General features: G+C 43.3%; 1 long non-coding RNA gene across 1 annotated transcript in view; it reads left to right on the top strand.

Moving 5' to 3' along the window:
* LOC119566006 overlaps positions 1 to 21,739 on the top strand; it is an 88,402-nt gene extending 66,663 nt beyond the window's left edge. The window contains exons 3-7 of the long non-coding RNA XR_005225008.2: positions 5,295 to 5,378; positions 5,547 to 5,602; positions 6,199 to 6,368; positions 7,919 to 8,116; positions 21,450 to 21,739. This is a non-coding gene — a long non-coding RNA (uncharacterized LOC119566006). The remainder of the gene's footprint in view (positions 1 to 5,294; positions 5,379 to 5,546; positions 5,603 to 6,198; positions 6,369 to 7,918; positions 8,117 to 21,449) is intronic.
* Positions 21,740 to 23,662: the final 1,923 nt, after the last annotated feature.

Genomic DNA, 23,662 nt, shown 5'->3' with positions numbered 1-23,662 from the left:
CTGACACATAAAAATGAAAGGATTCAGAGTAGCAGCTGTGTTAGTCTGTATCTGCAAAAAGAAAAGGAGTACTTGTGGCACCTTAGAGACTAACAAATTTATTTGAGCATAAGCTTTCGTGAGCTACAGCTCACTTATGCTCAAATAAATTTGTTAGTCTCTAAGGTGCCATAAGTACTCCTTTTTTTTTTAATAAAAATGAAAGTGTAGCCATGGTGAGAAGAGATGCTTTTGCAACAGGAAAGCTACAATCCCGGGCAGGATTCCACATGGCAAGATGGAGGGCATGTTACTGTTCCTGCGAACAGGGGCAGTATGGTCACCCACCATTTGCCAGCTAGCACTAGTTGACAGCAGCAGTGTACATTCTAGCTGGGTTGGGGACTGGACAAGATATATCGTTTTGGGAATGGCCACTATTTCCAGGAATGGAATACAGCTGGGCTACACCAGTGGATTTTGAAAAAGTGTAACAGAAATAGCTCTCTTACCCCATGACCTTTGAATTCTGTCATGACTGGAAAATTCCTCTCATTGCTAAACTAATTTGGCTCCAAGTCATTTTTGCTAGACAGTTAGTAGGGAATTAAATAGGAATTTTTGAGTCAAACCATTAAGCTTAAGAACACATCTTAGAGATAAAACTTGGGCATTATTCCTGATTTGGCTTTTAAGAAGTACATTTTATGTGAGTACTAAAAGCAGAGAAATGATTTCTCTGTGAAAAGTCTGTCCAAATCCAAGATGCTCAAAGCCGCCAATTTGTATTGCCTAATTGCTGTTTAGTGGTTTCAGAAGGAAAGAGCATGCAACTCAAACACATAAGCAACAATGAAACAAGGAGAGGACATTTTCCAACCAATCTCACCTCGACATTTGGGTTCCCCTACATTCTCAGAATTCCCAGTGGTGCCCACTGCAGGAAGGAGAGCAGAATATCAATGTCAAGATCTGAAAAATTAGTTCAGTGTATATGGCACGGTCAGCGAAGAGGTATGCACAGGACTAAATCTCCATTGCCCAACACCAATTTCAGTGGGATTCCACTGAAGACTTTAGTTACACCAGGATCATCCTGGAGAATCTGGCCCATTGCTGGTATACTTGAGTTCCCAAATGATTTTCAATTCATATTGAATAAGGGGATCAGAAGAAATAAACCATTCAAGGTGTTTTGAATAAGGGAAACCAATCATCCTCACCAATGACCTGGAGACAGTAGAGTATATCTCAGCCTCAAATAAAAAATAAATGCCCCAAGACTATGGCGAATAGAACACTGAAACAGCAAACACATCCATTCAAATTAGTGGCAATGACTTCATGTTTACCTTGTAAGAAAAAAGCTACAAAACTAAAACCAGGCACTTCTTGAGTCAGGCGCATCTTGAGTCACAAAGATAAACTCTCAGGGCTGAGAAGCACAAGATCAAGTCTGTTTTTTCAGCCACACAAGGATTCTTGCTCTCTTCTGGCCAGAAAGCCTCCTGGAAGTATATCTTCTTCTATGGCCTTGACATTCTGTGCTTTTGCCTGAGGAACAAAAGGAAGGTGAAGCCCTTTAAGATTCAGCACTAGAGATTCAAGTATCGACTGGAGTTCTATTTGTTCTTGCTCTAAACCGACAGGCACTCCAGGCATTCTGAAGCAAGCAGCACTGTTGTCTGATAGTCACTTCTGATATAGCAAAGCATTGGCTTCACCCGCTTGTTGGTTGTTGTTTATGCTTTCTCCTCCAGCAATGTTGTTTACTCTGTGTTAGACCTGGATTTCACACTGATCCCACTGTTAGGATATTCAGGCCTGTCTGTAAAGGCCTATACTCTAAGAATTTAGGTGTATTCTTATCACTAGGCTAGTTATAGAGGTATAAAAGAAAGAATCAAAATCACTGTCTGCCGGTGTAAGGGTCTTCTCTCACTGTGACAGTCTGAGGCCCTGTGCTTAGGCTAAGGCCTTTGGCTAAGCAGCGGAGGCAGCCATAAGCTGGGAAGCGACCGGTCACATCCTCACATTCCAACCTAGTCACATTGAAATAAGGTGCTATTGGGCTGTTAGGAATACAATCCTGTCCTGATAATGCCTATCACCTCCAGAGAAAGGGAAGTGCCTCGAAAATGTAAAAGGAAACTTCGTTTGATAGCATCCTGTCTGGCAAGAACTCACTTATCAATAGCTGGGATGTGAAATCCTCATTTCTGTGTTGTTCTATCACTGTAGTCCCCATTTCCCTATTGTTTGTCTGTATAATCTCTGTCCGGTTCTGTGATTGTTTCTGTCTGCTGTATAATTAATTTTGCTGGGTGTAAACTAATTAAGGTGGTGGAATATAATTGGTTAAATAATCATGTTACAATATGTTAGGATTGGTTAGTTAAATTTCAGGAAAATGATTGGTTAAGGTATAGCTAAGCCGAACTCAAGTTTTACTATATAGTCTGCAGTCAATCAGGAGGTGTGGGGGTGGGGGTGTGGGTGGGGGAGATGGGAATAGGGAATGGGGGTGGGGAAATTGGAATCATGTTTGGCTAAGGGCAGGAATGGGAACAGGGACACAGGTAAGGCTCTGTGGTGTCAGAGCTGGGGTGGGGGACACTAAGGAAGGAAACTGGAATCATGCTTTCTGGAAGTTCACCCCAATAAACATTGAATTGTTTGCACCTTTGGACTTTGGGTATTGTTGCTCTCTGTTAATGCGAGAAGGACCAGGGAAGTAAGTGGGTGAAGGAATAAGCCCCCTAACACCCACATCCTCAGATAATGTCCCTGACAATGGTGATATTTCCTCCCTCCCCCCCGAAAGAACTACTCTAATTCAAAGTGTTAGATTTTTAAAAAAATCTGAGAATATGTATTGTTCATCTGAACACTTGTTTTAATAGCAGAGCTATTCAATGATCCATGGCAAGCAGGTGCTTTAAAATTGCATGCAAAATAAAGCTTGCGTCTCGGATTAAATTTTCCCTTTTGTTTATTTATGTATTGATTTTTAAATGGTACCTTTAAAAAAAATGTCCAGGTTATGCAGAGGGGAAGGAAGAGAAAGGAAGAAAGGGAACAACGATCAATTTATATACAGTATGCAGCAGGTCTGTAAAAAAAGCACAATTTTGCAGAGGGCCTGTTTCTCCATGTAACCTCATGTAACATGCACCTCAGTTACCTCCATGTAAATCAGGACTTGTGAGGTTCAGTGATCAGGCAGTGCTTAAGACACTTCCAGGAGCTCAGGTTTATTCTGGCTGTGTATAATATCAGCTTCATGGTGCCCCACCCAGACTCTGGGTTTGGCAAGCTCAGTCCTTAAAGGCACAGTCCCCAATACCACAGCGTCCCCTCCAAGCCAAAACGTAATAATAACACTTACAAAACAACATGACTATGACATGAAAAAAACTGGAAATACTTATAAACAACCTAATAATGAAACTTGCTAACAATGCTTAACTAGTCTCTGAGGTGCCTGGCACTGTTGCATGGATCTGATGGGGTCCCCTGGATCACCAACCCTAGTGCTGTCAGGAGGCGGCAAACCTACTTGTTCTGGTTGTTTCATGTCCTGGGACTCTGTTGTCTCAACCTGCTGTCAGACCTGCTTGTCTGAGATTCTCTCTGCCAAAGCAGCAGGCCCATTGCCCCTTATCTCCCTCCTTTCTGGGATCTGGAGAAGGTGTCACCTATTCCGCTGTGTCCATCTGGGGGTGGAACCTCATAAAACAACGGGGCAATCTCTTGTGAGTGACCCGACTGCTCTTGGTGACCATTGTTTCCCATCATAGAGGCGCATGGGGTAATTTTCATAAAGTGGTGGCAGCTCCTATGACCCCAAATCATATTGATTGTTGTTTATTTGTTTTGTCTTATATTTCTCTTTGTACACCCGCATGTCCTCAGTGACTCTGTCATTAGTTTTTAACAATGCAATGAACACGGGCTCTTTTGCTTGAGTTGGCCTGTATTTGGACATATGCAGCAAGCTTTAACAACTTCCACAGCTCTTCATTTGAGGCTGTATAAAACATCTCTGGCCCATCTCTTTGATTTTCCATTCCCTAAATGACCTTCATGTACCCCTTTTAACATATTTTTCTGTTCCATTTTAGGAATTACCATCCTTGTGCTTATAAACAAAATCCTAAGTAGTATTGCAAGCTTTCCCTTAAATTGATAATAGAAGCTGGGAATATGCTTGCCCCCCCCCGCCCATGCTAATAGCTTTCTGCAGAGTCTCATCCTGAGCTATAGCTCTGGCAATCACAGTCTACATTTTGTCTGAGACTGGACAGGTTTCTATTGCCAGACTGACATGTACAAAATCTAGCTGCGGACTTTGCTCCATTGAACTTTTGTCAATGCTCTAGAGTGTGTTTCTGCCACCACCAAATCTCTCCCATGTCCCAACTGGCTAAAACAAGAGCTTTACAAAGCTTTGCCCAGACACTCTGTCTGAGAAGCTCAGCCCTTAAAGACAGTCCCCATTACTACAAGACTAATTCCACTGAAGCCCAGTGTGAAACCAGTGTAAGCTCAACTTGCCAAGGCTCAGACAAAAAGACCCCTCACGAAGAACACATAACAACTTATTGTTGTATGAAACTTTAAATACTCTGGGATTCCTTTCTTTAGTGTAAATAATTCCTTTTGCAATCACGGTTTCTGGAGTCTTTGTTTCTGAGGTAAACAATTTCCAATATGTAGCCAATGATTTTAGTTTATTGTTAATTTATTGTGTGATGTTATGATTAACTAGCATGCTATGTCATATATAAATTATTATGTGTTAAATAGGGTTAAATTATAGGAGTATAGAAGTATAAGACTGATCAGTAGTTAAAAGGGATAATTATGTATTAGGTATCTAAGTAAGTAGGACTGAAATGCAAGGCCTACAGGCTGAGGCCTGTAAGATTTTAGCTTAGCCATACTAGGCCATAAATTTAAGAAATGCTTGACATAGTTGGGGATTGGTTCTGCTTTGAGCAGGGGATTGGACTAGATGACCTCCTGAGGTCCCTTCCAACCCTGATATTCTATGATTCTATGATTTTATGATAAGTAAGTGATCAAAGAAGACCCTATGCCACAAGATTACGGGAAAAGTTGTACTAATGGGTGATATTGTGAAAAATTAACAGTAAGAGTAATTTTTTTGCTTACAAGATAGTAGTAGTCACAGTTTTCTGACACATACCCTAACCGCAGGGTGCACTATGGGCATAAATTCTAATGCGGTATAGTCAGAATCACCTTATAAAAAGAGGGTGCCCAGATTAGGAAAATTGATCTCCCTACAGGAAAGTCCAACAGGATCCATCCCTCAACTGATGATCAATCCATGAGAGACCCATCCGACCCTAACACTATCTAGGAGAGAGGATGTGAGTATAACTATATTTGTGATTTGTCCATAGGTCTTTTTAAGAATTTCTGTTTACTTAGGTTATTATCACTTTAACTGTAACTTTAATAAAACTTGTAAAACAGACTAAACCTTGTACTTGCAAATGTATGTGTGGTCACTACCCTTGGTCTTTATGTGTTCCTAGAGACTCTAACTCTGAAGCAAGCCATGGAAAAGAACGAATTACAGCTGGCAAGAAATGTAAGTGACAACAAGAAGGGTTCTTCAAATATGTCTGGCAAAAAAGAAAGATAAAGAAGGGTGTGGGTCCGCTGCTCAGTGGAGAAGGTGAGCTGGTAACAGAAAATGATAGGAAGGCAAAGTTTCTCAATGTCTACTTTCCTTCCATCTTCTAACAAAAAATAACATGTGACTGAATGACCAGTGAAGTTACCATAGACAATAAAAGGGCAAGGGATAAGTAAAGAACACATAAGAGATCTTCTGACCAATTTAAATGAATTCAAATCAGTGGGGCTGGATTCTATTGACCTGAGGGTATAGAAAGAATTAGCTGAAGAAATCTTGAAGTCACTGGCAATAATATTTACAAACTCCCGGATGACAGGAGAGGTCCCAGAAGACTGGAGAAGGGCCCATCTTAAAAAGGGCAAAAAGGAGGAGCCAGGGAACTATAAAGCACCCAGCCTGACCTTGATACCTGAGAAACTAGTAGAGCAATGTCTGCAACATTCAGTTTGTGAATACCTGGAGGATGTAGGGGTGATCACTAGCAGCCAATATGGATTTAACAAGAACAAATCATGCCACAACAACTTCATTTCCTTCTTTGACAGGGTAACTGATTTGGTGGATAGAGGGAGTGTGGTGGACATAATATATATACCTGGACTTCAGCAAGGCTTTTGACACAGTCCCACATGATATTCTGATAAGTAATCTGGAGAAGCTTGACAGAACCACCGTTAAGTAGACATACGATTGGTTAAACAACTGCAAACAAAGGGTAACTATTAATGGAATCTTGTCAGATTGGAGGGAAGTTTCAAGTGGGGTTCCACAGGGATCAGATCTGGGTCCGGTGTTGTTTAACATCTTTATTAATGACCCGAATGTAGGTATAGAGAGCATACTGATAACACAAAGCTAGGGGTGTGTGCCAATAGTTTGGAGAATAGAGCTAAAATTCAGAGAGATTTTGATAAATTGGAGAACTGGGCTATAGACAACAAAACTCAATTTGACAAAGAGAAACGTGAGGTTCTACGCTTAGGGAAGAAAAGCCAAGTGCACAAATACAGAATGGGGGAGCTGGATTGGCAGAAGCACTGCTGAGAAGGATCTGGGAGTTGTGGTGGATTGCAACCTCAACATGAGTCTGCAATGCGATGCTTTTGCAAAAAAAAACAAATGGAATTTTGGGTTGCATGAACAGAGGCAGAGCATGCAAGTCATGGGAGGTGATAGTACCGCTCTACTCGGCGTTGGTTAGGCCTCAGCTGCAGTACTGTTTCGATTAGGGTCATCGTTGTACAGAAAGGATGTTGAGAAACTGGAAAGAATCCAGAGGCGATCAACAAAGAGGATCAAAGGGAGGGAATGCAAGCCATATGAGCAAAGGCTGAAGGAACTGGGAATGTTTAGTTTGGAAAAGAGGAGATTAAGGGGGGATATAATAGCAGTCATCAGATACTTGAAAGGCTTCCATAAAAAGATGGACAAAAGTTATTCTCTTTTGCCACAGAGGGCAGGATAAGAGGCAAAGGGTTAAAACTACAGAATAGTAGATTTAGATTGAACCTGAGGAAAAACTTCCTAACTGTAAGAAGAGTAGGACAATGGAACAGTTTGCCTCAGGAGCATGGGCAGCGGGTGGAGCCCCCCCATTCCGGGAGGCTAGTGCCCAGCTCCACCCCTTCCTCCTGTGCCCCCCCATGTCTGGACCCCAAGACCCCCTGCCCCCCAACCCAGAGGAGCCCTGAGCCCCCTGCCACCCACCCGGAGGAGCCCTGGGCTTGCCAGAGGCCTCAGCAACCCCCCCACCACCATGGCCAGAGACCCAAGACCCCCGAAGCCAGAGCCACGAGACCCCCCCCATGGGGCCGGCTGGTGACCTCGACCCCGCTGCACCGGGCAGCCCAGACCCTGCCACTCCGGGTGGCCAGGCACCCAGGAACCCGGACCCCACCGCGCTGCCCAGCAGCCTTTAGCACACAGCAAATCCTGCATCCTGGCAGGGGGTTTGACTAGATGATGCTTGCGGTACTCTGTAGTAAGACAAAAAGAACAGGAGGACTTGTGGCACCTTAGAGACTAACGAATTTATTTGAGCATAAGCTTTTGTGAGCTACAGCTCACTTCATCGGATGCATTCAGTGGAAAATACAGTGGGGAGATTTATATACACAGTATTTTCTACTGCATGCATCCGATGAAGTGAGCTGTAGCTCATGAAAGCTTATGCTCAAATAAACTGGTTAGTCTCTAAGGTGCCACATGTGCTCCTTTTCTTTTTGCGAATACAGACTAACACGGCTGCTTCTCTGAAACCTATAGTAAGACAGTCACTGCCCCAAAAGGCTTACCATCTAAGAAGATAAAACCAACAGAGGGGAGAGGAAACAGTGGTACAGAGAGACAAAGTGACTTGCCCAAAGGTCATACAACAGGTCAGAGGCAGAACAAGGAAGACAATCAAGGGCAATATCCTGTCTCCACTGACTTCACTGGAGCAAGAATTTCACCTCAAGTCGGGTAAGTCCCAGTCTAGAGCATTATCTGCTACACCACATTGCCTGACCTACTGATTTAACTTTGATTAAGAAGGGACCTGGAGCAGTCAATACAGGAGCTAAGATAACAGATCAAGGAGAGCCAGAGACCTGATTGTTATACGATCAATGGTATCAAAGGCAGCAGATAGATGGGGAGGTGATGGAAACATTTCCTGTTGTTGCTGAACAGGAAGAGACATTTCAAACGGTGACACAGCAAAGCTGAGAAGAAAATATGTGCTAGGTAAGGACCAAGTGTTGTTAATAATAAACTTAGCACAGGCGATCCTGAATGATTTATGATGATTATGATTCATTTTTTGGTTTGTTTGCAGTGGCCTTCACAGTGTGCTAGACTGACACTTCACAGACAGTCAAAAGGAGCAGGCTCAGGAGAGACAGCCAGCCAGCCAGAGATCAGGAAAGGGGAACAACAGCAAAAGATTTTTTCTATGCAAATCAACAAAACAAATCTATGCAAAACAGTTTCTATGCCCTGTAGGCAGCACCGCAGCAGTAGGAGTTTTCAGAGGAGAATTAGTCCAAGTATCCACACCGCAAAAAATCACCAGCACGTTTCGCACTAACTGGTGCCCCTGCTGGGAGCTCATTGGCACCCCTGTTGAGACCAGAGATGCCAAGGACCAAATGTGCTTGGAGATTGAACTATCCCCTTCCCTGCAGTTATGCTCCTTGCAGGTCAGCTGAGAAAATTTGCCCTGCCAGTGCTCTCTGTGTTCTGTCGATAAATCTAGGGCCTCATCCTGTAGGGCTTTCTTGCCTCCACCTATCATGAGCATTACATTTATCTGAAAAAACAAACAAAATGGAGTGGGGGAAAGTAGTTCATTTATGCAAACAGCCTAATATGAGCAAATAAAGAGGCTAAAGAGCTAGTGCAATACACACAAGTGCCTACATTAAATGAGTGAGGTGTATTTGGCACCACGCTTTGTTAAAAATTAAAATCACAGGCATTTCTTTCCCTCATGGTATCTACAGATTTTTATCCCTCATTCTCTCATTAAATAATTTGGAGGTCAGGCGCACTCTTTCTATCATGCATGGGCTTCACATGGCTGCTACTCTGAAACATTACATAAAGTTTCCTGATTCTAGGCTTTATATTGTCATTTTAGTTTCATTGTTACCCTTTTCTGTTATTTGCCACACTTCCTGGAGACATGAGTTAGAGATTTAGGGCCAAATTAGGCCCTCAGCTCCAGCAGGTGAAAATCCTATTGAAGCCAATGGGAGATGTATCTGTGTAACCGATAATACAATTTGACCCTAAGGACTGTGATCCTGCAAATTTTCCATGCTGATGGTCCCCTGCAGCCACGCAGATCCCCAGTGATTTCAGAGACAGCTTACCTGGCTAGCAAATGAGACAGAATGAAGGCTAGGAAACTACAGTAACATTTTATGAGGGCAGTGCGGCTTCACACAAGGACAGAGGTCCACCTACATATTGAGCTTTGCAGATTGGGTCTTAAGATCATTAGCTTCTTAGGACAAATGCTGGGTCAACCCTTTGTAAGCACTTATTTCCCATGTTAAGTATTAGGAAACCATTGTGTGGTGATTGAGAAGTATTGTCAAGCACAACAAATAATAAATGTTAAATAATAAGATTGAAAAGAATAAATCTTTACTTGCGGTTCCCTGCAACGTCAGATGAGTTTATGGGCTAGTTTTCGTTGGGCTCAAGTCCAAGAAGCCTACAGGCCCAAGAGACCTAGGTGTACATCTGAAGAGAATAAGGAAGGTGTATATGAGGGTGGGGATCATAGAATATCAGGGTTGGAAGGGACCAATTCCCAATTTTTGCCCCATATCCCTAAATGGCCCCCTCAAGGATTGAACTCACAACCCTGGGTTTAGCAGGCCAAAGCTCAAACCACTGAGCTATCCCTCCCTCCAAGTGGTAACAGATTTTAACTTTGTTAAGATGTATTTGCAATAGTAGGCTATTCTGCACAAAAGGGCCTGATTTTTAACTTTTTGCCAGTAGGGGAAAATCATCTTTCCCCCTTTGTTTGGCCATGAACAGGTGTGTTGCTTACACACCTTGATTTCCAGTACTCTTCCCAACCAAACCGCTATCTAGCAAATTGTGAAAGCTACCCACTGACTTAAGAAGCAAGAATCTCAGGTCTCCCCTATACCTGCCATGCTACCATCTGAACCACTACACCTCTCCCCTCTGTTCAGAGCATCGAAATATTTTTTTCATTATTTGACCCAAGTCCTACAAAACCTATGACAAGGGTATAAGGAGACATCTTTGGTGGTTACACAAACACAGACCAAATGCTGTGAGTCCCTTTGTGAGAAACAGGCACCACTCTAGCTATAGGCGTACGAGGAAGCTGCCAAGGGTGGCAGATGCTGCCTAGGGCAACAGGGGCAGCCAGGCCAAACATATGTGGCACTCCCACCCCATGCTCAGGTTGCAATGCCACTCACTCAGATTTGGCTTGGCCACCCCTGCATCATTACAGAGGGATGGCCAACCCAAACCTGAGTGAGTGGCACTGCAACCTGGTGCTTGGTCTCCCTGCTTCCACCATAACCACCGAACAATTAGCAGGCTTAGCGTGCTACCCTGGTTGAGAATCTCTGTTCTAGAAGGTAGGAGCAGGACAGCACACTGAAGCTTTGCCTGGGACAGCAAATTGTCTGGAGCAGCCTGTGATGAAGAAGCATATCCATAGGGCTGCACGGCAATCAGGAGAGAGCAAAACAGCTTGTGCCCTGAGTTCAACATCAGATGTAAATTGCTAACAATAACCAAACTCAAGATTTGGCATATGCGCCTTTAAACTGATGCACAAACACACACGGGGAATGTGTAGGCACAGTGTTGAAGCAAGGGGCCTGGCCTTGGAGTCCATGGCGAGTACATAGATGTTCTTCTCCGGTCTCAAGCTCACTCAGCACTTTCCCAGAGAAAGCAAGCAAGTCTTCTCAACTGTTCTGCTGGCTCCTTATTGATCAATGTCTCTTCCTGTCCCTGAAATGCTCCAAAGCAGGGGTGGCCAACCTGTGGCTCTGGAGCCACATGCGGCTCTTCAGAATTTAATATGCGGCTCCTTGTCTAGGCACCAACTCTGGGGCTGGAGCTACAGGCACCAACTTTCCAATGTGTCACTGCTCACCCCCTGGCTCTGCCACAGGCCCTGCTCCCACTCCACCCCTTCCTGCACCCTCCCCTGAGACTGCAGTGCCCTCGCTCCTCCCCCCCAGAGCCTCCTGCACGCCATGAAACAGCTGATTGGGAGGTGTGGGGAGGGAGGCGCTGATTGGTGGGGCTACCAGTGGGTGGGAGGCACTGGGAGCGGGGTGGGGGAGCTGATGGGAGGCTGCTGACGTATTACTGTGGCTCTTTGGCTATGTACATTGGTAAATTCTGGCTCCTTCTCAGGCTCACCTTGGCCACCCCTGCTCTAAAGCACTGATGACCACCCATACAGTCATAATTTATTCCCACCCATACCTCTGTTATATTCCAATTAGCAGACAATTCATCCAGACTACATCCAGTCCCCACCCTCAGTACATAAGAAAACAGATGAACAAATCTAGGCTGTAATGGACTGGTATGGAGGTTGGTTTTGGAGTTGAGGGGCTCTCACAGACAACAGCAGCTCCCCCTCTTCTGTACTGAGGCAGCTCCAGCTCCAGGACTTTACCTGATTGTCCCCATGACAGTACTGCATGGGAAAGTGGTTGTTTCTCAAGAGCTGTGGGATTTAACCTTAGGGATTTAAGGGTGAGAAACAACAACCACCTTGATCACACCTGGAAGGCCACTGACAACTTGTAGAGCACTGGGGTTATGTGTTCCAGTGGAAAGTTCCATTTAAAAGACAGGATGCTTCATTTGACTAGTTTTATCTCCTGGATTGTCTCAGGCGATAGCCCCAAATAGAGTGCACTGCAAAAGTCTAATCTTCAGGTGACAAAGACATGGGTAAGTGTAGGAAGAAACACATCTGAAACACATGGTCATATTCGGCTTACTAAGCCCAGCAGAAAAAAACATGCTCTTCTACATAGCTGTCAACTGGACATCTGGCAGCACTCCAATGTTCAATAAGATCCCTAAATGATGAGCCTTATTTACAAAGGATGGTTGATACTTATCAGTTAGAGGGGGTTACATAACCAGTCAATTCTTCTGGTTGCTCCATCCCCATCTTCTAGTATTATTTCAGTATATTGATAGAGCCTCAACCAGCTAGCCCTCATTTGAAACTCAATCTCTAGCAGATGCTGGGCTATCTGTTCCACTCCACCGGTGAAACTGGACATAATGAATGAGCATCATCTGCATATTGCAGATACTCTAACCCATTTCTCCTTACCAACCCCAACATCCCCATTTACACATTGAACAGAAAGGGAGACAAAGGAAAATCCTGTGCTACCCGGCACAAGAGCCCCCTAGATGTTGATGTACAATTGATCCTCTCAGTCTTCCACTATAAATATACAGTTGCCAACAATATCAACACCAAACAATGGTTTCTTGAGCAGGGGCATTTAACAGTGCCTCCTTGAAAACACCTTGAATCATAGAATCATAGAATATCAGGGTTGGAAGGGACCTCAGGAGGTCATCTAGTTCAACCCCCTGCTCAAAGCAGGACCAATCCCCAACTAAATCATCCCAGCCAGAGCTTTGTCAAGCCTGACCTTACAAATATCTAAGGAAGGAGATTCCACCACCTCCCTAGGTAACGCATTCCAGCATTTCACCACCCTCCTAGTGAAAAAGTTTTTCCTAATATCCAACCTAAACCTCCCCCACTGCAACTTGAGACCATTAGTCCTTGTTCTGTCATCTGCTACCACTGAGAACAGTCTAGATCCATCCTCTTTGGAACCCCCTTTCAGGTAGTTGAAAGCAGCTATCAAATCCCCCCTCATTCTTCTCTTCCGTAGACTAAACATCCCCAGTTCCCTCAGCCTCTCCTCATAACTCATGTGTTCCAGTCCCCTAATCATTTTTGTTGCCCTCCGCTGGACTTTTTCCAATTTTTCCACACCCTTCTTGTAATGTGGGGCCCAAAACTGGACACAGTACTCCAGATGAGGCCTCACCAATGTGGAATAGAGGGGAACGATCACGTCCCTCGATCTGCTCGCTATGCCCCTACTTATACATCCCAAAATGCCATTGGCCTTCTTGGCAACAAGGGCACACTGTTGACTCATATCCAGCTTCTTGTCCACTGTCACCCCTAGGTCCTTTTCTGCAGAACTGCTGCTGAGCCCTTCGGTCCCTAGTCTGTAGCGGTGCATTGGATTCTTCCATCCTAAGTGCAGGACTCTGCACTTGTCCATGTTGAACCTCATCAGATTTCTTTTGGCCCAATCCTCCAATTTGTCTAGGTCCCTCTGTATCCTATCCCTACCCTCCAGTGTATCTACCTCTCCTCCCAGTTTAGTGTCATCTGCAAACTTGCTGAGGGTGCAATCCACACCATCCTCCAGATCATTTATGAAGATATTGATCAAAACCGGCCCCAGGACCGACCCTTGGGGCACTCCACTTGATACCGGCTGCCAACTAGACATGGAGCCATTGATCACTACCCGTTGAGCATAAGCTTTCATGAGCTACAGCTCACTTCATCGGATGCATTCAATGGAAAATACAGTGGGGAGATTTATATACATAGAGAACATGAAACATGGATCCATCGTTTCATGTTCTCTATGTATATAAATCTCCTCACTGTATTTTCCACTGAATGCATCCGATGAAGTGAGCTGTAGCTCATGAAAGCTTATGCTCAAATAAATTTGTTAGTCTCTAAGGTGCCACAAGTACTCCTTTTCTTTTTGCGAATACAGACTAACACGGCTGCTACTCTGAAACCTGTCATTACACAGAAACACTTATTAATGTTGAAGTGGTGAGGGTAAGTCAATGGCTGTTTGATCTCATGGCTGCTACTGAATGATGAAGAACCAACCTTGGCAGATTATTCTGGCAACATTTTCTCAAGGTCATCTTGACTTTGGGTTTCCCTTTGTGCATTTCCTTATTCCTGCATGTCCAGTCAAGGTGTAGTTTTGGCTTTTTGGCTTGCTCAGGCCTAATTAACCTTGAGATCTCCTCACCAGATTGTAAGTTTTCTATAAGAGTTAGTGACTCACTTCAACAAAACTTCTTTTTCTATTTTACTCTCCAAGTTTTATAATTAAAACATTCATGTCATGTAGAATGATCTGTCAAAGGAAAGAAAAGGTGTCTTGACCATACATTGTTTTCCATTTGCAGCATTTTCCTTAGAAATTCAAAGTTTTTATTTCTCTCTCTCTCTCTTATTTTTTATTACAATGTTGGCACTGTATTTGAAGACTGAATTTGAATAGTGAAGAAATTAATAATTGTCCAATTTCCTTAATAACAGGAGGCGGAACCTGGTACCGTATGACATTAATTTCCAACTTTAACTGATTAAAAGAGATCTTGCCAATTTTATACATTTTACTCCAGTACAAAACAAAACCTTTGTAATGTGTCCTCTCCACTAGTAATAGCTATGCAGTCAAAATGTAATTAAAGGAAACAGTGGTTCTGTAATAAATTCAATTCTTTTCCATTAAAAAATTACATTCCAATTATATAAAGTGAAGAAGCTATTTTTTTTGTTTCTCCTCCCCCTGTAGCTTTTTGAATCTCAATCAGATTGACATTTCATAATATATTGAATTAGAGTAATCCTCCCAGCCTGTAACGCTTAAAGACTGGACCATGAACAAAGTGTTTCCATGGTAGGTTAGCTTCTAGCAGACAGATGTATAGGGTGAAATCCTTGCCCCACTGAAGTCAATGGCAAAATTTGAAGGATTTCGCCAGTAGTCTCAAATTTTCAACAGTGCTCCTCACTCACAACTGAGGCCAGATTTTCACAGATTCTAAGGTCAGTAGAAACCATTGTGATCATCCAGTCTGACCTTCTGTACATCACAGGCCATAAAACTTCCCCAAAATAACCCAGAAGACCTCAGCTTCCATTTAGTCACCAAAATAAGTGGCTAAATTTTCAACAGAGCTCAGCACATTGGGTGTTTTGGGAGCTGAGCTCCTTTCAAAATTTGCCCTCAGTTATGGGTGTTGAGTAGTTGAAAATCTAGCCCTGAACTCTTGAAAATTTAATTCATTGAGCGTGATCCTAAGGCCACTGAATTAAACAGGAATCTGGCCATAAACTTCTATGAGGCTTGGATCAGGACTTGATTGACCAAAGTGCTTAAGCATGTGTATCTCTTTAAGCATATGAGTAGACCCACTGACACCCCTGGAGGACTTGTAAGGAAAATGCAGCACTTACCGCTAAGTTTAAAGGGGAGGAAGAAGACCACAAGCACTTTCAAGTCATGTGCGACCAGAGTTGCAACCTTCAAACTGAGACAGCATGTCATAAATATAAAGGGAAGGGTAAACCCCTTTAAAATCCCTCCTGGCCAGACGAAAACTCCTCTCACCTGTAAAGGGTTAAGAAGCTAAAGGTAACCTCGCTGGCACCTGACCAAAATGACCAATGAGGAGACAAGATACTTTCAAAAGCTGGGAGGAGGGAGAGAAACAAAGGGTCTCTGTCTGTCTATATGCTGCTTTTGTCGGGGATAGAACAGGAATGGAGTCTTAGAACTTTTAGTAAGTAATCTAGCTAGGTATGCATTAGATTATGATTTCTTTAAATGGCTGAGAAAAGAATTGTGCTGAGTAGAATAACTATTTCTGTCTGTGTATCTTTTTTGTAACTTAAGGTTTTGCCTAGAGGGATTCTCTATGTTTTGAATCTAATTACCCTGTAAGGTATCTACCATCCTGATTTTACAGAGCGGATTTCTTTACTTCTATTTACTCCTATTTCTATTAAAAGTCTTCTTGTAAGAAAACTGAACGCTTTTTCATTGTTCTCAGATCCAAGGGTTTGGGTCTGTGGTCACCTATGCAAATTGGTGAGGCTTTTTACCAAACCTTGTCCAGGAAGTGGGGTGCAAGGTTTTGGGAAGTATTTGGGGGGAAAGACGTTTCCAAACAGCTCTTCCCCAGTAACCAGTATTTGTTTGGTGGTGGTAGCGGCCAATCCAAGGACAAAGGGTGGAATATTTTGTACCTTGGGGAAGTTTTGACCTAAGCTGGTAAAGATAAGCTTAGGAGGTTTTCATGCAGGTCCCCATATCTGTACCCTAGCGTTCAGAGTGGGGGAGGAACCTTGACACAGCACACAAGCAGGGGTGAGCTTTAGGCTCAATCCTTCTCCCACTGGTCATTTTTGCCATTGACTTTAGGAACTGGATCCTTGCTCCCTAGGGTGGTTTGGGTGAGCTGTGTATTTGCCCCAGTGCAGGAGTGAGCCATTGGGGAAGCCGTTAGTGGGTAGAAGATTCAAATGTTGGTATTTATTCAGGTTTAAGTACGGGGAGGTGGGGAAGCTGAGCTCATCCTCTTGTAAAAGCAGAGGGAGCGTTCCTTCTCTTTGTTGGCTGGTGAGGCTACCAGCTTCACCTTCTGTGTCAATCTGCTTTATCCAAAATCAGGGTGGATGTGTGCTTTGCTCAGCACTAGTTCTCAGAGCATCTTCCAAGACCAAATTCCGAAGTTCTTACTAATGCAACACTCATTTTAGCTTCTTATACCATCATTGGCTCATTACTGTTGGTGATTTTACATTACAAATCTTTGTTTGACTTTTTTCCCTCCAAGCCTTGACCTGGATTTGAGACAAGCTTCTATGGAGTGAGTTTTATGGAAGATGGGCCTGCGACTCAGGAATTTCAGGCTTTATTCCCAACTCAGCCACTAATTCACCATAGGCACCTCACTTAACCGCTGGTTGCCTCAGTTTCCTCATTGGAATGAGGAGTATTTAAATCACCTCTCTCACAGGAGTGTTTGTGAGTCTTAATTAATATTTGGAAAGAGCTCCCTCATCTTCAGATGAACTGCTGTATAAGCAGCAAGCATTTTATGCCCAACATAAAAATATATACTGCACCACAAAAAAAAAAAAATCCACTTTAGCATGTTTGGTCCAGTTCATTGTTTTAGATCAACCTCCACCTTCATCTTTACCCACTTCCCAGCCAAAGATGACCTCTTCAGGGCAAAGTCGAACGTCAGAAGTGGGAAGGAGATGAAATATGACTATTGGATCCTTGCCTGTTGGTGTCTGTATCTACTTCATAATAAATAATAACGAATCTGCCTGGGTATGTATGTGGCCTTCATCACCGTGATATCTGAGTCCCAGATCCTTAAAGGTATTTAGGCTCCTTACTGGAGGATCCGAGCCTGTGGGCCTCACAATCATTAATGGAGTTTATCCTCACCCCCACCCCACCCCTATGAAATAGGGACGTATCCCATTTCATTGAAGGGGAATTGAGACATGGAATAGAATAAGTGACTTGCCCAGTGTCACATTGCATCATCTTTTTGGCTAAGCTGGGAATTCATTGTGGGTCTCCTGAATCCACTATTCTGTTAACTAGGGCTTCCTCCCTTACCATCACCAACTTCACAACTCTACTTAGCTCTGCCCCGCCCTTCCTATTCTCCCATTTCAAGCTTTGTATTGCCACCCCATTCCCCTTCCTCTGCCAATGCTCCTAGTCTCATCCATTCATTTGTCAGCTTCTCACACAGTCACCTCTGTGTTTTCTTCTATGTAGTCCCCTATCCATGGCACGACCTCCATGAGCTCATCTGCAAGGTCCCTATCCTGCCTACATTTAAGTCCCTCTTAGGGTGTGTCTACAGTGCTGCTCGGCGCATGCTCAGGTAGAAAGACACGTGCTACCTCTGACTGAGCGAGTTCACTAAAAGTAGCAGTGTAGCCAGGAGTAGCACATGCGGGGGCTCCGGCTAGCCACCTGAGTACAAACCATGCCAGCCCCTACCCTGCCACTGCCTCTGCCCTCCGTATGTACTCAGGCTGTGTGATGTTATATGATTAAAATATGACGATGTAGATCATTGTTGCTACCACTGTTATATAATTGCAACAAATCTTGTACAAAATATGTCATGTAAGTTTCTATGGAAAAGTTATGATTTGCTGACTATGATTATCCTGTTTGTATGCGTATATCATTTTTACATCTGAAGTTATGAATACTAAGGGCTAGTCTACACTGGCACCATTAAAGCACTGCTGCGGCAGCCCTTTAATGTGGCTTGTGTAGTCGCGGCAGAGCGCCACTCCACCCCACCTCCACTAGGGCATAGCTACCAGCACTGGGAACGTGGCTGCCAGCGCTGGTGCATTGTCTACATTGGCGGTTACGGAGCTGAAACTTGCTGCGCTCCAGGGGGTGTTTTTTCACACCCCTGAGTGAGAGCGTTGCTGGGCTGTAAAGTGCCAGTGCAGACAAGCTCTGACTATCTACCTGTATTTCAAATTGTGTTTGCTCCTGTGGTAACACCCACAAGGCAGTTTACATCCAGTCTAGCCAGCACATTGTGAATGGAGTATTCAAGTGATGGCCCATCAACAAACAAAGGGACACGGAAAAAACTCATCTCCACCTGATGGACTTTCATGTGGACATTTCAGCCAGGCTATGGGTAATGGCTGCCATGACTTATGGAAGCATACAAGGGCACGTGACTAGATTAGGTGGTACTGAACTTCACCTTATGCCTGTACTTTTCCACAAACTGTGCTGAGGGCTTTGCGTGGAACAATAAGTTTCCTCCACATGGCAGAAGCTATACAAGTCCCTGGAAACACCTCCATTTTGCGTCTTTCCGGCTCTGATCTCTGGACTATGGACTTATACTAATGGGAGCATTCTAATCGAGGGACTGAGGACCTTCCAATCATTTGGAAGCAACCTGAGACTTAACAAGCCAGTAGTTTATGCCATCACTGCTTCAAGCCTGATCCAAGAACTTTTCAATTATTGTATATATTTGATTTCTTTAACCAATTATAACTCTCGCCCCTTTCTTTGTTTTTATAAATAAACCTTTAGATTTTAGATACTAAAGGATTGGCAACAGCATGATTATTGGGTAAGATCTGAGCTGAGAACTCTTTGGTTGATGACATTGCTTTTAAATAACCACTCATTATTAAGTCTCCTGTCTGGGTGTTGAATCCAGGATTGGAATACCTAAGGATGCTGCAGTTCTGACTTTTTGTTGGCCAGGGTGGTGAGTCAGAAGCTTACTTTTGTTGCTGGTTTGGTATATCTTATGGAATAATAACCACCAGGTTTAGGGTGTGTCTGCCCTATTTCTTAGCAGTTTGTCCTGAATTTGGTATTCTCAGTTGTGACCCACTGAGGCATGGTGACAGGCTGCTAGCCCAAACCACCACTGGTGCAACCCCTGGCTACACTGCTCTAGTTGGCATGCTCGCTCAAGCAGAGTGAGTGTGTCTGTCTAGCTGCACGGGGAAGCATGCTCCCACCTGCAATGTAGACATACCTTAAAGACTCACTTCTGCCATGCTGCTTACAATGAACTGAGCTGACTTGTTGTTTCCCTTTTCTGAACCTCAGCCTGCATGTTGCTGTGTGTGCTCCTCCAAGCAAAGACTGTTCTTTTTCAGTGTTTGGAAACCACCTAGCACATAGTGGATGCTGCTGTAAATAAACAACAAATAATAATGCTCGTTCATAATAAATAGGCAAACCACATTTTCCACTCCAGTGCATCAGTTCATGCCAGCGTAGTTCCACTGATGCCAATAGAGTTACTCCAGATTTACACCAGTGAAAGTGAAAGAAGACTCAGGCCCCTTGCTGGTGGTCCGTCCACCCAAGAGGAGATGTTTGAGAGTCCGTTGGAGTGCAACACTGGGCAGAGGTCAGCTGCATGCATCTTTAAATTTCTGATGTATCGAGAGGCAAGTTTGTGAATCAGCATTATAACCCTGATTATTACACTGCTGTAGCAAGTAAAGAATCAGGCAAAGGTTTTTTTTTTCAACTTCAGATCATTTTCTCTACAACAATTATAACAAATCTGTAATCTTTGACCATAAATATTCCAGAAAACATTTAAAAATGGGACACCTTAATCTGCAGTTCAATAAGATTGGGTCCAAGTGGGACCTTTAGAGTGACTGCAGTGGGCTTTGGACCCAGCCTGTAAGGAGAAATATTGGAAGTCTGGCATAAGTATTGAAAATCTTGGGGCCTGATACACTTCTCATTTACATGAGAAGAACTCCACTGACTTCAGGGAGTGCAGGGGCTGGCATTGTACTTCGTGGCAGAACAAGTACCAGCTATATTCTTGGTAAAGAATTGGATTAGTTTTGATTATATTTTGATTGAAACATCAACTGGTCAAGATCAAGTCTGGTTTATGAATCAAAGACTAGACATTTCTGATCAAACAGCACAAGCAGAAAAGGTTTGCTCACCAATTCTGGGGTAACAGTCATCCTGCTGTCCTTCTTCTTTATCTCCTACTACAATTTGCTGTTTTAACTACATAGCTTAGCATCTGTCAATTAACAGCAAATGTAGACAGTTATCTTTCCATTATCTCCCATATTTCCAATTACAAAGAGTCAAAAAATCTTTTGACCTACTTTAACATGAGTTCAAAACATGTTTTCGCCAATCATTATTAAATGTCATGTCTGCTTTTTCATAATTTTCCTTCCTTCTATAATGTTCTTATTCACCTATCCCTTTCTTGTGGTTTCCATTACCGTTTTATAACTTGTTATTCTAGTAGTCAGAGTTAATCACGAGCCCCAAAACAACTTTAACCAGGTTGCAGAGAGAGGTCATAGAAAAGTCAGACATTTCCATTCTATAAGCAACAGAACTGTAGGATATTCAAAGTCATATTCACTTTTAGTTCCTTGATATAACTTCTGAAGTATTCCGGGAGCTCCTGGGCCATGAGGCAACAACCTTGTTCAGGACTCGATCCTGAAACACTCTTAGCATTCTGATCCTGATCCAGCAAAGCAATGAGGCATGTGGTTATTTTTCAGCAACTGAATAGTCTCATTGACTTCAACCATGCTTTAAGTTAAGCTTGCACGTACATTCTTTGCTGTATCCAATGAAAGTGCTTGATACTTTGCATAATCACATCCCAGCTGACCATCTGGGGACAATCTGATCCTGATTTAGGGAGAACCTCATATGGAAATGAGGACATGGAATGTGTTTTATAATTATTTATGCTTCCTGTAAACACACGTAAAAACAAGTGCTCTTGAAAAATTAAATCTATTTTTCACTTTTAGTCTAATCATAGTAATTGGAGGTTTGCTCCTCTCTCTCTCTCTCTCTCTCTTCATTTTCCTCAGCCTTAATCCAGTTCCTGACTCCAGGATGGAGCACCATATGGATCATCTGCACTGAAAGAGGAGATGTGGTGATGAATGAATTCCATTTTTCTAGTGATGTTCTCATGCAAGCATGATGAATAAGAGCCTCATAAACAATTGTTGAGAGGAAGACAGATCACCAGTCAAGATTTCCAGTGTCCTTTGAAAACCCAGCAGGCTTCTAGGTCAGTTTGACTTGATTTCTTGAGTTTAAGCTTTTTTAAAGCTAATTTATTATTCACAATGGACAGTTTTGAAGTCAGTGTTTTACATAGTATAACAAGAGATGCCAAATTAAAATTAATGGTTCTTTTTATCAGTCTTCTGTTAATTGCACAAACAGTAAGGGATCTGTCTTATCTTAGAATGTGGCCACTCTTATTACACTGTGACAAGATATGGAGGCTTGGGCATTTTTTTCAATATAAGGAAAGTTTTCTATTGTTTTCAACTTCTAATAATCTGTAAATCTGCCTTTCGGAAGGAATATACTGCTTCAGAAATGTCTAAAGTGCTGGCAAATTGTACTCTTCGGCTTTAATTACACCCTTGTCATCCAGATAGAAAAGAGTGGGTTTTTTTACCATCAGTACAAGCAGAAATTGTTTTAATATGTGATGTGCATTTGTGTCCTGTAGTGCTTTGATCTGTCGTAGTGTATGGGTGAAGTCCTGGCCCCATTAAAGTCAGTGAGTTTGTCTGCACAGAATTTTAAGCCTGGGTTCTGATTCAGGTTTAAACCCAAGACCGCCTTTCATCCACACAGAAATCAGTCTGACTCAGACCAGGAAACCCTCCTGACTTGGGCACATGAAGCCTTTTAGGAGGGGTGGGTCAGAGCTCAAGTCCTGCTGTGATGGGGTCAAAACTCAAACATTCTGCAGTGTAGATGGAGCTCAAGTCCAGGTCTCCAGGCTTGGGTGTGAAGAATCCACCAATGCTACCCACAATACTTTGGGACAGTGCTTCCCAGCCCTTTCATCCCAAAACTTCGCACTCACTTCACAGGAACCAGACGCCACCTCCTACTTAAATGCAGCTGCTCAGCATTTAACCCTTCATTTCCATATAGAATACTCCATAGAAATACAGTCAGTGCTCACATTTATTCAAATGGCCTGCACTAAGAGGGAGTCCTGCATCAAACACACTGCTAGCTGGCCAGAGGAACAGAGCGAGATTCAGGTTAACCTCTGGTGCAAGGCAAGCGAGACTTTCAACTTCAGCAAGAGCACAAGAAATGATCATGTCTCAAAAAACATACTGAAGTGGCTGGAAGTGTTGGAGATTGGCTAGACAGCAGAACAATGCAGAAAGTGAATCAAGTAGCTGAAGACAGAATACCACAAAGTCAAGGATGCTAATGGCACCTCTTGGAACTCCCCTTTTTCCTGCCTCTTTTATGAGGAATTCAACTGAGTATTGGGAACTATAGCTAGCACTGAGCCCACAGTGCCATGACAATCTGCTGAGCAGGAATGGCATCCGCAAGTCACCAGCACCATCAGAGGAGAGAAAGCCACTGGACAGAGAGCAAAGATTGACCCTGGTGCTGAGGCTGGTAACCAAACAGCAACTGTGGCATATCCCCAATCTGTACTCAGAGGAGCTGTTTGGGAACAGCCCACTGCAGAACTGGCCTCAGAGCAAATGCCAGAGCAGGAGCCTGGTAAGTTTCTCCCACCATGTTTGCAGTTATTAATAGAGGGCCCTCTTCAGCTATTAATACAAGGTGGGGTTTTGGTGTGCTTCCATTCAGGATGGAAGACTTGCCTTTCCCCTACCATCCCCCCCCACCTTCTCTTTGACTCCATGTGGGATTAAAAAGGGAAACCACAAAACGAGGGAAAAAATTAATGTGTTATCATGAATTTGTTACTAGTTACTTGATTAATGTGATAAGTATGTGTGGAACTCCACAATTAATAGCTTCACATACCCCTCCTGTCTAACACAGTGCATTTTATAAATTGGCCACATCTGCCCTGTCCTAGACTGCCTGTGAGTCCCCAAACCTGGCTGTTATGAGTCCAAACAAAACCAGAGTGTGTATTTAGTGCATAGTTGGCTCTAATATTTGAGCTCAAAATACAACAGCTGCGTCTGTCTATCTGCATTAGGAGTCCCCCTGGCCGTCAGTCAGATCTCTCTATGGACTAGAAAACATGACCTATGAGGGAAGATTGAAAAAA

Source organism: Chelonia mydas, chromosome 4, assembly GCF_015237465.2.
Source record: "Chelonia mydas isolate rCheMyd1 chromosome 4, rCheMyd1.pri.v2, whole genome shotgun sequence".
Taxonomy (NCBI): domain Eukaryota; kingdom Metazoa; phylum Chordata; order Testudines; family Cheloniidae; genus Chelonia; species Chelonia mydas.
The sequence above is the reverse complement of the archived record's forward strand: the minus strand, read 5'-3'. Positions and strand labels throughout refer to the sequence as shown.